This window comes from Diceros bicornis, chromosome 20 (genome assembly GCF_020826845.1).
Source record: "Diceros bicornis minor isolate mBicDic1 chromosome 20, mDicBic1.mat.cur, whole genome shotgun sequence".
NCBI lineage: Eukaryota > Metazoa > Chordata > Mammalia > Perissodactyla > Rhinocerotidae > Diceros > Diceros bicornis.
In genome coordinates, this window is record NC_080759.1 from 32,989,428 (window position 1) to 33,000,221 (window position 10,794).

The window sequence follows — 10,794 nt, forward strand, 5'->3', positions numbered from 1 at the left end:
CCTTATAAATTTATTAACAGATATTATGAAAAAAATGTTTTAAGATAATTAAATACATGTCCTTTAGGTTCCACATTACTTTATCCTGTGTTTATAATTATTTATTTATTTATTTATTTTGTTTTGTTTTGTTTTTTATTTTTTGTGAGGAAGGTCAGCTCTGAGCTAACATCTATTGCCAATCCTCCTCCTCTTTTTTTTCACCCCAAAGCCCCAGTAAGTTGCACATCCTTCTAGTTGCTGTATGTGGGACACGGCCTCAGCATGGCAGGAGAAGCGGTGTGTCGGTGCACGCCCAGGATCCGAACCCAAACTGCCAGTAGCGGAGCGCAAGCACTTAACTGCTAAGCCACCAGGGCTGGCCCTGTGTTTATAATTAAAGTAAGAAATTGTTATAAAAATTGAGCAGAGATCAATAAAATTGAAAACAAGAAAACAAAATCAATGAAACCAAAAGCCAGGTATTTGAGAAGATCAATAAAATTGATGAAACCCTAGGCAGGCTGACCAAGAAAACAGAGTTGCTTTTCTATATACCAAAAAGAATCATTGAAATTTGAAATTAAAAAGGCAACAACATTTATGTTAGTCCTAGCTAATACAATATGACAAGAAAAGGAAATAAAAGATATACAGATTTGGAATGAAGAAATAAAACTGTCTTTGTTTGCAGGTGACATAATTGTCTATGTAGAAAATCCAAAAGAATTGACCAAAAAAACTCTTGGAACTAATAAGTGATTATGGCAAGGTTGTAGGATACAAGGTTAATATACAAAAGTCAATCATTTTCCCATATACCAGCAATGGAGAAGTGAAATTTGAAATTAAAAACACAATACTATTTACATTAGCAGCCCCCAAAATGAGATACTTATGTATGAATCTAACAAAATATATATAAGATCTATATGAGGAAAACTACAAAACTGATGAAAGAAATCAAAGAATTAAATAGATGGAGAGAGATTACATGTTCAAGGATAGGAAGACTCAATATTGTCAAGAAGTGAGTTCTTCCCAACTGGATCTATAGATTCAATTCAATCTCAGTCAAAACTCCAATAAGTTACTTTGTGGATATAACAAACTGATTCTGAAGTTTATATGGAGAGGCAAAAGATCCAGAAGAGCCAATACAATATTGAAAGAAAAGAAAAAAGTCAGAGGACTGACACTACTCAATTTTAACACATACTATAAAGCTACTGTAATCAAGACATTGCAGGATTGGTGCAAGAACAGACAAGTAGATCAAAGGAACAGAATAGAGAGTCCAGAAATAGACCCACGTAAATATAGTCAATTGATCTTTGACAAAGGAACAAATTCAATTCAATGAAGAAAGGATAGTCTTTTCAAAAAAATGATGCTGGAGCAACTGGACAACCATGTGCAAAAAAATGAGTCTAGATGCTGACTTTACACCTGTCACAAAAATTAACTCAAAATGGATCATAAACCGAAAATTCTAACAACAAACTATAAAACTTCTAGAAGACAACATAGGAGAACACATAGGTGACTTTAGGCTTGGCAATGAGTATATATATCACACAAAAATGTGTGTATATGTGCACCAAGAGACGTCTACCAGAATGTTCATAGCATTATTCATAATGCTATGATTATTCAGCCATAGACAATTCAATCAGCAGAATGGATTTATTTATCCAACATGATGGATATATACATGAATAAATAAAAATGAATTCATTACAGCTATGCAACAACATGGATGAAACATAATGTGGATCAAAAGTGAGATGTGAAAAAATAATATAGTGTGATTCCACTTATATAAAGTTCAAAAACAGGCAAAACTAAATTGTAGAGTTAAAACATGAATGTAGTAAAACCATAAAAAAAATCAAGGAAGAGATTACCATACATGTCAGCCTATTGCTTACCCTTCAGGAGGAGGAAGGGATTAATGATTGGGGTGGAGCACAAGAGAAGCTTCTGGATTGCTGCCTGTGTTCTCTTTCTTGACTCAGGTGGTAGTTTTACAGGTGTTTACTTTGTAAAAAATTGCTGAGCAGACATGCTTTTGTGTGTGCTTTGCTATGTGTACATTTTATTTCATAATAAAATTAAAATATATAAAGAGAATTAAATTACATAACTTACTATATAAATTGGGGTGGAGGAAACTGCATTACAGTGTTCAAAGGTCATGGTAGTATCCAGGAGGAGTAAAGATATTGCTTAAGCTACACTGTTAAGGATGCATGCTATAATCTCTCTGGTAATTATTAAGAGAATAGAAATACGATATAGCTTCAAATAGAGGAAAGATGGAATGGTAAAAAAAAAAAGTCCAATTCAAAACAGCGAAAGAACCAAAACAGCCAAAAAACTAAACTTAAAGTTGCATACAGTTGGGCAAACCATAAAGAAAGAGTCATTGCAGTGATTTGTTATCTAAGTCAGGGCAGTGCTTCTGGTGGGGATGGACACTCAGGGGTATCACTCAGAGAAGCTTTGGGTTAGTAAGGGCAATGTTTTGTTTCTTCACTTGGGTGTTTTTTTTACAAGCATGTTTCTATTTATACTTATTAACTATACTATACATTTAAATTTTATGCACTTTTCTGAATATCTATATTTCAAAATGTAAAATGTTTCTGAAAAGAAAAAAATTTCTGTAAATCACATTAATAGTTGAAAAGAGTAAAAGCACATGATCATCTCAGACAGATGCAGAAAACATTTTGATAAAATTCAACATTTGTTTATATTTTTTAAAAAGCTAGCATTCTTTTTTTTCTGCTAAAGGATATGTATCTATCTATATATATATACACAGATAGATATGTATGTACATCTATATATGTGTGTGCATGTATATATATATACATATATGTATATGCACATAAGCAAGAACCCAAAAATACTGCAAATATCATCCTTAATGCTACAAACTTTCCCTTTGAGATCCAGAACAAGCCAAGGTTGCCTACTATCACCACTTCTATTCAACATTGTATGTTCCATAATAGCAAGACAAGAGAAATAAAAGGCCTAAGGATAAGAAAAGGATAAACAAGCTTTTATTTATTATGACATGGTTATGTATGTAGAAGACCCAAGAATACACTAATTATTAGAATTGATAAGAAAGTGGCATATCTTAATATGATGTTTGGGACCGGTGAACACTGCGTAAGTCAGAGACCCTCAGTAAACCTGAACCTCAGACTCACATTTGTTAAAAAAAAAGGCGGGGGAGGAGAAGGGGGGGGCTTATAATACAATACTCGTCAGGATAGCTGTGAGGATTATAATCAAATAATTTACTTGAAAATGCCAAGCATAATGCTGCCCCACAGCAGATACTCATTAAGAAACACCAAGCATCCTCCTGGTTAGCTTCCCCTCTTCCTTTAGGTCCTTATCTGGAAGTCATTTCTCAGAAGGGCTGTCCAATTAAGTTTTTCTCCTTAGCACTACCTGTCATACTATATGTTAATGCTCGTCTCTCTCCTCAAATATAAGCTCCATGAGGAATGATTTTTGTTTGCAGAACCACCCATGCCTGACCCATAATAAATTTGTTTGGCATCAGTAGATAAATGGGTGAATATACTCAGTCACCGTCCGGCAGTGATCTTCGCTGCTGCATTGTGGTAGGTACGGGGGAGTGTTCACTATGATACTACTAGATGGGGGGAGCCTTGTGATGCCTTTTATTTATTTATTTATTTATTTTTATTGTGGTAACATTGGTTTATAACATTATATAAATTTCAGGTGTACGTCATTGTATTTTAATTTCTGTGTAGATTACATCATGTTCATCACCCAGAGACTGACTACAATCCATCACCACACACATGTGCCTAATTACTCCTTTTGCCCTCATCCCTCCTTCCTTCCCCTCTGGTAACCACCCGTCCAATCTCTGTCTCTATGTGATTGTTGTGGTTTTTATCTTCTACTCATGACTGAGATCATAAAGTATTTGACTTTCTCCCTCTGACTTATTTCGCTTAGTATAATACCCTCAAGGTCCATCCATGTTGCCACAAATGGCCAGAGTTCATCTCTTTTTTATGGCTGAGTAGTATTCCATTGTATATATATACCCCTTGTGATGCCTTTTAAACCTCACCAGCTCTGAGTCTTTTGGGGGTGGGTGGGAGGGGGTTAGAGATGAGCTATGTGTGACTACTGAAATTAGTAAGAAGGGCGGTGGGGCACCCAAAAGTCAGGAGAAAGGTCCAGAAAAGGGAATACCAAAGGCAGACTCCGGGTATCCTAAAAGTTGGTATTCTGGGCCAGCGCTGCTCAGAGTGTCACTTGCCCACTTCCAGGAGGGCCTGTCATCGACGTGATTTTCGATTTTCATAGAGACTCTCCAAACGTGGATTTCTAGGCAGGGCCAAGGTGAGAGGTTAGCCGAGCAGGAATCAAAAGGGCCCAGAAGGAGCAGGGGTAAAGAAGGCTGGGCAGGTCACCTTACTCTGACCGGGTTGGAGCAGACACCCCAGCCTTGGGATCTCTAGCCTGGAGTTTTTGCAGCGTTCGCTGTACAGGACCCAGGGCGCACAAAGTCCCCGCCCCTGGCGCAGGGCGCGCAGCATCCGGCTTCGCTCCGCCCGGTACAGCGCGAGTAAGCAAGGTTGGGCAGCCGGCGATGCTTCTCGTCCTCCTGCTACTGGGGCTCCTGCTTCCGGAGGGCGCCAAAATCAAGACCGTGTCCTTGTTCGATGAGTGTTGCTAACGGCCACGGCGCGCGCGCACGGGAGCCGCTCCGCGGGGCAGAGAGGAACCCTCCTCTCTCCGAGCTGTTAGGTCCTGACGGCAGGGAGCTGGGCCTAGGGAAAGCGCCAGGGCTTCTCTGAAGCTGAGAGCAAGATGGGAAGAATATGCAGTTTGCCTGAACCACAATCCTAGGATCAAGTCTCTGTAGGGCTTTCCTTATTCTGGCAGATTTCTGGGGCGGGGCGGGGCGGGGCGGGGGGGGGGTGGTTGGTCATGACGGCGGGCTACAAGATATCTGACTTATAAGCGAAGGCAAGCTCAGGCCCAAAATAATTACCTCCTGTCAAAAGTATTTACGCTTAAACGACGTTTCTAGTGTTAAGGAGTAGCTCCACCTCCTTCTCCCCATGAGAAGTCACTCCTAGCCACTTTCTGGTTTTCACTGTAGCAAAAACTTCCAAAGAGGAGGATCCCAACTATAACCCTGATTTGCCGTCTGCTATGGGAAGCCACATGTATACCACCATGGGCAGTTATTTTTTTAGAGCGTGAATAAGGGGCATGACATTTATTGAAATATAGTCTATTTCCTAGGAAGAGAAGGCCTTAAGCTCTAAGTCCCCCAAAGCTTATCCCATTGACACGGAGCCCCTGGGTCACAGGACAGGGAAACTGTAGAGGAGGATTGCTACAGGTGAGGGCTCAGAGAGCCGGGAGTCAATCATTGGGAGGACTGAGGGTCCAGGGCAGGGTTGCCCACATGGGAAATAAAGAGACAGTGAAGCTTTCCTCTGCTCACCAACCAGGAAAGGTTTATCCTGAAGCTTCTCTGTTTCCCCACCCTTCTACCCTGGCTTTTCTTTCTGTGAACCTTACAAAAATGAAGCCTTGTTCCTAGAGGGAAGCCATTATCTACTGATGGACTGAGTATCTCAGATTCTTCAAGATCATGGGCATGATGTGACCTCACTTGAACAAAATGAACTTCCTCTTACATTAGGTATCATATCTTCCTATTCTGTGGACTAGTGCTATCCAATAGGACTATAACATGAGCCACAAATGCAAGCCTCATAATGTAATTGTTAATATTCTAGAAGTCACATTAAAAAAATAAAAATAAACAGGTCAAACTAATTTTAATAATATATTTTATTTAATTCAATATATTCATAATATCCTTTCAACAGGTAAACAATATAAAAAATTATTAATGAGTTAGTTCACATTTATTTATATTGAGTCTTTGAAATCTGATGTGTTTTTTACAATTCACACTAGCCACATTTCAAGTGCCCAGTAGCCACAAGTGGCTAATGGCTACCATATTAGACAGTAGTGTTTGGACCCTCCTTCCATGGGTGATAAGCTGTGAGTGCCTTGCATAGGAGAAATATTCAGCAAAACTTCATCTCAGTCCTACTGAATTATTATAATGAAAAAAAGATATGTGTGTTTATGTGTGTTGGTGTGTATTTACTTAAAGGCCCATCTTAGACCATAACTCTAGCAGAAGAATGTTTGATATGCTATTTGCCTTTGCTTATCTTCCTCCCCATTCCTCCATCTCTTACCCCCTCACCTCTATCTTCAGCCCATCCAGGCAAAACTTTCACACTCATTTCCAGATCAATTTGATAAAATGTCACTTTATGTATGTTGCTTGAAATCTTGTCTATAGGTTGTGAAGATTGGATCAGGATGTCTTCTCTGATTGATAAGAATTCTAGAAAAAGAAAGCAGTAAAATTGCAGGAGAAACTTATCGAAGAACTAATACAAAAAAATTTTCCAGAACTAAAATACATGAGTCTCCATATTGAAAGATCCCGCCTAGCACCCAATACAAAGAATAAAGAAAGACTTACACTGGAGCATATTACGATGAAATTTCAGAATACTACTGATTAATAAAAAGCAACCTAAAAATTTTCATACACTTCAACGGTGAATAGGACTCAGAATGGCATCAAACTTTTTAGCATTGGCATTGCAGCAATGTACAGAGAAAAATAACAAGATTTGACAGTAAAATAGTCTCAGAAGTTTTCCTTTTCATATACCATTTCTCAAGAAGTAACTACAGGGTTTAGTCCGGAACTAAAACTACAGGTTTTAACCAGAACAATGGGCTAACCAAGAAACAAGGAAGACAAAGCATCGGGAAATAGAATTGGCAAAATAGGAGAGTGTTGAAGATTTGTTCTGAGGTATCAGCTGTGCAGCTGGCCTGGAGAGCGGTCAGTCCAGATTGGATCAATGGAAGAATCCGGGAGGAACACCCCCTGGAAAAAAATTTATTCAATAATTTGACCTTACTGAAAATCATAGATAATATTGGAGGGAGTTGGGGGGCTGACGAATAGGCACAGAAACAAAACAAACAATCCTAAACAGATGAAAAAAGAAGGCAATTATTAACTCTAGGAGGGGCGAAATGCACAAATGGAAACCAAATAATGATATACTATATGGCTCAAAAATGAACATTTTTTACATATTCATAATAATGTAAACTCAGAAGGTTTAAATGTTTATATAACCCAATATTGTGACATAACTAACTGGGAAGATGCCTCTTGGCTTTGAAAAGCTCTGACATAATCCTGAGGATCTAGAAGGCCATGTGCATATGCAGAGCTCTGCACATGCTCAAGAAAGACCTGAGAGGGCCCTGACTGCTCACTTTGGGCTAACCTTGAGCCTCTGTACATACACGAAGTGAAGGCTAAGGCAGTGTCATAAACTGTCTGCCAGAGCATTGAAAGTGTGCCTAGTACACATTCAGAACTCCTGGGCAAAGGCTGGGACATTTATTGTTGCAAGGCATTTAAGGAAATCTCTGCCTAATCGTTAGATGACCACTAAGCTAACTGATCAGAGACCTTCATAGCCAAACATCACAAGAAAAATAGATTTTACCAAATTAGTTCAGGAAAGTCACTAAACAAACAGCAACAACAACAACAATAATAAACTGTGGGAATGGGGGAAATCTGATTTCCAGAGGCGCCACAATACACTATTCAAAATGTCCAGTTTTCAACAAAAAATTGAGATATGCAAAGAAAAAGGAAAGTAGGTCAACAGAAAGCAGTCAATAGAAACTGTCTTTGAGGAAGCCCAGATAATGGATTTACTAGACAAAGACTTTAAATCAGCTATTATAACGTATTCAAAGAACTAAAGGAAGTTGTGTCTAAAGAACTAAATGAAAGTATGAGAATAAGGAGAGTGACTGCTAATAGGTATGAGGTTTCTTTTGAGGGTGAGGGAATGTTCTAAAACTGATTGTGATGAGGGTTGCACAACTCTGCAGATATAGTAAAAACCACTAAATTGTACACTTTTAAAGGGTGAATTTATGATAGGTGAATTATATCTCAATAAAGATGTTATTAAAGAAAAAAGAAAAAGAGAAAAAAATTCTGAAAAATAAAGGAAAGGACTAAAATTGGGTATCTTAATATTCCTTTTAATCCAGGTGGGTGACATATTTAATTACTTTTTCTCTTCTGTCTCTCCTTAGATTATTTTTTCTTTTTTTTATAACTATTTCCAGAGTTAGTGTTTTTTTTTGTTTTTTTGTGAGGAGGATTGTCGCTGAGCTAACATCTGTGCCAATCTTCCTCTCTTTTTTGTGTGTGGGACACCACCACAGCATGGCTTGATGAGCGGTGTGTAGGTCCGCACTCAGGATCTGAACCCGTGAACCCTGGGCTGCCGAAGCAGAGCATGAGAACTTAACCACTACACCACTGGGCAAAATCCCTCCTCTTAGATTTTAAAAAGGAGAAAAAATACGAAATTGTCAGTTGGTCTCCTCCTGAAGACTATAAACAGGAATTCAAGAAAAATTTTGATTTCTTTTTAAAGGAAGCTTTGCTGGGGAGGTAATAAGTTTTTTCTTTTAAGGAAAAGTAAAGCAATTATTATTTGAGAAATATGAATGAATGAATGAATGGGCAATATCTCAATCATCCCTGAACCTATCACTTCATGCAGTCTTAGGGTGTGGCACTCTGGTTAACCATCCCAGCCTGTGCAGCTTCCAAATCTGAATGAGTAGATATTACCCTTAGAAATTGGGGGAAATCTCACCCTATGAGAACCCCCACCTCTCTCTTTGCCTACAGTCTCTCCAGCTCATGGACAGTGATGGGCAACTCACCATTTCATTGTTGGATCAAGTCACATTCACTTAATGTTACTTCTTTATGTTCCTTTCTCTTCTCATAAATTTTTTGATGATGGGGTCACTTGCAAAGATTGGTTTTTGCATAACTTGAACCTGGCCATTTAAGACTCACTCTCAGCCTTGCAGAGAGTAAGTCATGAAGCTAACTCCTGGAAATGCCACTCATCTGAAACTCAAAATAACAAGAAACTACTCATCTTAAGCATGAAATCATAGAGAGGAAAATCATGCCTGTCTGTGTTGAATAGAATGTCCTCACTCCTCCCTCATTTCTGCTGAAAAATGCTATTCACCAGTCAAGACATTTCTTGAATATTGGCTTCTCCATAAAATCTGTTTTATTTACTTCATTTATTCCTCTAAACTTCTCTACACCACTGACTTAGCACCTAATTTTGTGCTTTATCTTTTGCATTAAAAAGATTTATTGGGGACTTAATACATGCCAGGCAATGTATGTACTGGAGACAGAGCAGAGAATGAAGGAGACTGAATAAACAAACAAAAAATTGGTTCAGAAGGCCAACTCTTCCCTCTGTTCTGCTCTCTTCTAACTAGATTGAGCAGAGAACACCATACACTTTTACAGTATGTCCCACTGGGCCTAGCACCGTGTTTCTGCAAGTCTTTTCTCTCCTCCATATTAAGTTAATGCTTATATTTTAATGTGCTGATTTCCAAAAATTTATACCACATCTTGAATTTCTCAAAACTCTCCCATGTATTACTTTAAATGTTTTCTTTTAAAAAAAGCTTAGTTAAAAAAAGTATCCCCACTGATTAATATGAAATTGATAGTGGCACAAAGATAGAATCACTATACTAACTTCAAGACTGATTAGATTGTCTCTATACTTTCATAATGCCTCGTTCTTTCCTCTGAAATACTTAACATACTTACTATTATTTAATTTATTACTTGTAAGGGTTTGCTCAATATCCGTTTTCACTGTCAAACTGTAAGCTCCATGAGGGCAAAGGTCACATTTGCCTTGCTCCCTACTAGATCCACAGAACCTATGATAGTGTGAAGCAAGTAGTAGGCACAGGTAAATATTTATTGCACTATATAAAGATCAAGATTTATAGAAATACTAGACCAAAATATAATTCACATCTTTCTTGAGTAGCTTTTACAGTTAATGAGACCTCTGCTATTATCCCAGATATAATTTGGAAAATTATCCTGATTCAATCATTAAATTCAAAAAGCCTCCTTGGACTATTCTCTTTCTGGCCCGAAGCTATCTGACTGCTTTTTTTTTTCCTGATCTAATCAGATGACCGTCATCAAACTTGCTATAGCCTAAACTGACTGCACATTTGGTCACAAATATTTTCCCCTCATAATCTCGTGTCCTTTTGGAAAGAGCCTACCCTGCCCATCACACTGCTGAGATGACAAAACAGCTTCCTCTCACTTGCCTCCAATAAGTATCAGTAATTATCCCCACAGAAAGGATTTTCTTATTGAAACAGAAGTTTTAACAACTTTTATCACAACATTAGTTCATTCCATCTTCTTCTTTCTCCTGAACAAATTTTAAATATGTTAAATATAACCATTTAAGTATATGTCGATGGTAGTACTACAAAGTCCCTATTGACTGGCTCTTAAGCGGGAGCCCCAGGCAACAGTGACCTTTCTGAAGGATTTGCTGCCAATAGAGTGTATAGATATCCATTGGCCCAATAGTTGAAAGCAAGAGACCAGCAGATGTCACTGGCACACAGCTTTTAAAATGATGTGTCCAATGGAAAATGCTGTTCCTTCATTTGTGTTCATAAGATCCTGTCATCAAGATGTGTACAGCCCCTGGAAAGCAAATCCTACATACGGGTACATTAGAGAGCAAATTTAGCGTATAATTGAAGGTCATACAGAGCAAT